This window comes from Phycodurus eques, unplaced genomic scaffold (genome assembly GCF_024500275.1).
Source record: "Phycodurus eques isolate BA_2022a unplaced genomic scaffold, UOR_Pequ_1.1 contig_188, whole genome shotgun sequence".
NCBI lineage: Eukaryota > Metazoa > Chordata > Actinopteri > Syngnathiformes > Syngnathidae > Phycodurus > Phycodurus eques.
The window spans coordinates 26,319-31,439 of record NW_026904185.1 but is presented as its reverse complement, the minus strand read 5'-3'; the positions used below and the strand labels follow the sequence as shown (position 1 = coordinate 31,439).

The following is a 5,121-nucleotide window of genomic DNA, read 5'->3' as shown; positions in this document are numbered from 1 at the left end:
CTCCTTCCCTGCCAGAGAGGTGACATTCCACGTCCCTAGAGCCAGCTTCTCTAGCCGGGGATCGGATCACCAAGGTCCCCGCCTTCGGCCACCGCCCAGCTCACACTGCACCCGACCCCTATGGCCCCTCCCGCAGGTGGCGAGCCCATAGGAAGGGGGACCCACGTTACCCTTTCGGGTGTGCCCGGCCGGGCCCCATGGGTGCAGGCCCGGCCACCAGGCGCACGCCTTCGAGCCCCACCACCAGGCCTGGCTCCAGTGGGGGGCCCCGGTGACCCGCGTCCAGGCAAGGGAAAACAAAGTCCATTGTTTGTCGTCATCATTCGGGGTCTTTGAGCCGTGCTTTGTCTGGTCCCTCACCTAGGACCTGTTTGTCATGGGTGACCCTGCCAGGGGCATAAAGCCCCAGACAACTTAGCTCCTCGGATCACTGGGAGACACAAACCCCTCCACCACGACAAGGTGATGGCTCAAGGAGGGGAATAATAATAATAATCATAATAATCATAATAACAGATTAAACTTATTGCACTTTTCAAGACACTCAAAGACGGTTTACACTGATTAGATAATAACATTAAGGTGGGTAAACAGGAAGCACAGGTGCTGGTGTCATAGATAGGTAGGTCATAATTTAGCCTTTTTGTTTTTGTAAATAAATAATCTCCCCGCCTTTCCTAGTCTACAATACATGACAACAACAACGCATAGTCCTTTGGTGAATGTGTTGAGTGAACGTGAGTCTCGAGGATGGAACGTTAACTGAATAAGAAAGCACTGAATGCCTATGTGAAAAAGAACTGAACGTGAATGGATGTTTTTGATGAACAGTTTTGAATGATTCAGCACACTCAAATACTCATCACTGTCAGTAACATAGTACCATGCTTCATTACCACACAACTACATCACTATTGAAAACACTGTCTTCTTTTTCGTTAACCAATGATCAGGGGAGAGCGAGAACGCAGTCCCCCACTACCAGAAATTATGCAGTCGAGATTTCCACATTTGGGTAATTCACAGGGGTCAGCACAACCGGAGTGCAATGGCTGAGCCTCACCCTGGGTGAACCACCTTCCTGATCATGGTGTCTTCCCTGCCAGGTAAGTATGAGTTATACTCGGCGTGAGCACGCAAGTCATTCACGCTATGTCAAGCGACGGTGTCATCATGAGCACGTGAACAACCATACACACAACAGGCAAGCCGGAGCATACTCTTGATGAAATGCTACTGTGTGCTCATACATGAAAAAATATGCTTCATATTTGAGAATTTCAGTTTAAATTGAGACAGTAAATTGATACCCATAATGCACAGCGGCATCGAGACACGATAAAATAACTTGAAAGTGGGGTCATTCACACCCAGAAACAAAAACCACCCATTCGGGTTTAAGAGAGACCAATGATTTGACTAATTATAGAAAATCGAATGTAAACATAACTAGAAGTAGTTCTTGACGAAATAATGCATTCGTCTAGTCGAACGCCAGACACTGAAAAGACCAAATAACTCATGATTTTCTTTGGTTGTTTCAGACTTAATACCCGGCTAAAGGACATGCGTTAATGTCCGCATTCTGTTGGAACGACGTGGACCACGTGACCAAGGAACACACGCATCTGACAACATTCTTTTAATATAAACATTGACAAACAACAAAGTTGACATTCGTTTCATAATTGTTGTTTGGCATGTCCATATGTGACTCATCTGCGATGATCATGTCGATATGACCTGGTATTGCAGTACCTCCAAGAACGGTGGACAAGATTGTCCAAATAATCATAAAGTCAACCAAATACACCAATCAATCAGGTGACATGAAATGTGTCACGTTCCCACAATGCAGTGCGTTAAAACGGTTGACAATCTTGATAAAGAACAGCAAAGCAGAGCATTTATACACGTTTACAATGTCTTTTTGCGTGACAGGATGAGAATATTGGACTATGTCAAATGTAGGTGGATTTTTTTTATTTGTGTTAAAAAAAAAAAAGTCACATTTTTTAATTTAAGACTGTCTGTTAAAATGGCATGGCGGACAATGACATAGTCCGCTTCGCTGTGGCCAAAGCAGTTCACTCTTGTTTCTTTTCAAATCGTATAAATCTTTCGACTTTTACTAAAGATTTCCGTGGGGAGGAACAACAAGAGTCTAACAACCACAGGGCAACCATTGTCAGCTTGTGAAGAAAAAAGGTTTTAAGGAATTTAATTGCCCTACTAACACATATTTACACATGCTATGGGCAATTTAGAGTTATCATTTAACCTACCATGCATGTTTTTGGGATGTGGGAGTAAACTGGAGTGCTGGGAGAAAACCCACACAGGCATGGGGAGAACATGCCAACTCCACACAGGCCACGCCAACATCAGAATCAGAATCAGAATCATCTTTATTTGTCAAGTATGTCCAAAACACACAAGGAATTTGTCTCCGGTAGTTGGAACCGCTCTAGTACAACAGACAGTCAATTTACAGAACACTTTGGGGACATAAAGACATTGACAAAAAACAATTGTGCAAAAAGATGCAGAGGCCTCTAGGTCTTAGAGCAGTTCGAACGACTAATATTGCAATAGTCCGGTGCAATGACCATTGTGCAAAGGGCGCTGAGACTTCAAGGAGTGTATGCGGTTTAAAGTGACGAGTAGTGCGATCATCTGGGACAATGTTGGTTGTGCAAATGTTACAGATACTCCTCAATCAGTGTGCAAATGGAGCAGATGCTACTCTGGCATGAGTGGCCAGTATATGCAAATAGTGCAGCATGGCGAGACAACTACAGTGAGTGCACGAGTAATACATAATTGGCCCCACAGAAATGTGACAACGAACTCAAGTCAAAAAATTGCCAGCTTATTCACTCTCCATTGCTCTTACCCTGCTTTTGGCTATCATACGATCCAATGCTTCATACCTTTTGGTCCGACTGAAGGTCAGCAATGCATGAACTGTATTCCCCAAAAGTGACAAAAACAAAGGGCGTTTTTAACACACACCTACTACGAGCCACTGTGAGCTAATCTGGGACACATTATGCGGTGGCAACGAAATTAGCGCTTTAACCAAAATACCAATGGTAGCCTCGACAACAAGTTCCTAGATCACTGGTATAGTAAACCAGTAACTAAATGAGCATGTAAATATAATGTGCAATTCAAGCCTCATCAATTTTTATTTCTGCTGCATCCTCAGCCTTTGCTGCATTTGCATCTTTGCGCAAACTCACAACTGGGGTTTAGCATTAGTTTTATTGTTGTTATGGTTGTGTTATCGTTACGTTATTTATTTTTATTTTCTGATTCTATTGTGATTTCACTTCAATACTTATTCGGATAATCCGGGACTCTGGGTATCGAATTTCGTGCAATATCGTGTAAATGTGTGTTAGTAAGACAATTAAATTCCTTGAAACCTTGGCTTTTCTTAACAAGCTGACAATGCACTTTTGCCCACTCTGTGGTTGTTAGGTCGTTTACCAAAATGGTAACTCTAACCTGGAAAGCAAGGCCTCATAGCTCAGTGACTTGAGCACTGGTATAAACCAGGGGTCGTGAGTTCAATTGTCACTGAGACCTGAAGTCTCGTTTCACAGTTGTTATACATGACGCTAGCCAAGGTCGGAACCCAGCATCCTGTATAGTTGTTTTGAGCGTGTCAAAAGCCCTGATGTACACATTTATCCCTTGCTAACATACCATTAGCACTACGGTTAACAAGCTGATCACAGACATTTTCAAGCTTTGCTCCTCCGCATTCATTTTGTAATATAAGGTGTTAGTTCATGAGGTAAAGTTTTAACAGAAAGCCTCATAGCTCAGGGCTGGTCTTGTAAACCAGGGGTCGTGAGTTCAATTCTGACTGAGGCCTATCACCCAGATACAGATTTAATGTTTGTGCTCACCATTCTTGAGTTGTGGTTTCTTTGTATTCTGATGGATATTTATTGAGAATTCAGTTGAATGCAACCCTATGGGGGGCACAAGCCGGTGCAAACTGTAGGCTGGTCCCAAACCTGGATAAATGCAGAGGGTTGCGTCAGGGGAGCGCTGGAGCCTATCCCAGCTATCATCGGGGAGGAGGCGGGATACACCCTGAACTGGTTGCCAGTGAATCACAGGGCACATATAAACAAACAACCATTGGCACCCACATTAACACCTACGGGCAATTTAGAGTCTTCAATGAACCTACCATCCATGTTTTTGGGATGTGGTAGGAAACCGGAGTGCCCTGAGAAAACCCACTCAGGCACGGGGAGAACATGCAAACTCCACACAGGCATGGCCGGGGAATGAACCTCGGTCCTCAGAACTGAGGCAGATGCTCTAACCAGTCGGCCACCATGCCGCCCAGTTTCCATCTCCTCCAATCAAATGTCGTTGGATTTTCATAAAAGAAATGCTGTTTTACCTTGTAAGCTAAAATGGTAACATGACCCTACATAACACTTGCCCCGCTTTTGTTAACCCATGTACCAAAATACTAACACTAATCAGTAATGCAAGGCCTCATAGCTCAGTGGTTAGAGCACGGGTGTTGTAAACCAGGGGTCGTGAGTTCAAATCTTACTGGGGTCTGTTTGTAAGCTAAACAGCTGCTTTGTGGACTAGTACAGACAAAGGCTACACTCTGCACCTTGTCATTGGAACAGCCAACTTCTTCTCCTCAGTCTATACTCACAATCTCTGTACAATATATTACCATCTTGGTCCTACTGAAAGTCAAGCCATATTTAAGCATACACCTAAATTATTAAAACACTTAGCTAAACTGCTAACAGAAGGCCTCGTAGCTCAGGGGCTACATCACTGGTCTTGTAAACCAGAGGTCCTGAGTTCAAGCCTCACTGTGGCCTACCATCCAAATATAGATTCTATGGTTACACAAACCATTCTTGACTTGGTAACCTATATACTGTGGTGTTTTTTTTGCTTAACATACTAAGGCATGATTGCTGGCAAGAACACTGGTCTTGTAAATCAAAAGTGCAAAGAAAAGTGCAACGTTGACCTTCAAACCCAGGATGGTTCATTGGCCTCACCGAGGCACCATGAAAACCGGCCAGCCGAAGGAGGCCCCAGGGGCCCTTAAAGTGACTAGTA

At 44.0% G+C, this 5,121-nt stretch overlaps 2 non-coding genes and 1 pseudogene across 2 annotated transcripts; 2 read left to right on the top strand and 1 right to left on the bottom strand.

The window, feature by feature from the left end:
* Positions 1 to 950: 950 nt before the first annotated feature.
* LOC133398485 (U1 spliceosomal RNA) lies at positions 951 to 1,114 on the bottom strand. The gene has a single exon (XR_009767828.1). It is a non-coding gene; the product is annotated as a U1 spliceosomal RNA (small nuclear RNA).
* Positions 1,115 to 2,087: 973 nt separating this feature from the next.
* Positions 2,088 to 2,208, top strand: LOC133398487 (U5 spliceosomal RNA; annotated as a pseudogene).
* Positions 2,209 to 4,523: 2,315 nt separating this feature from the next.
* Positions 4,524 to 4,596, top strand: trnat-ugu (transfer RNA threonine (anticodon UGU)). The gene has a single exon. It is a non-coding gene; the product is annotated as a tRNA-Thr (tRNA).
* Positions 4,597 to 5,121: the final 525 nt, after the last annotated feature.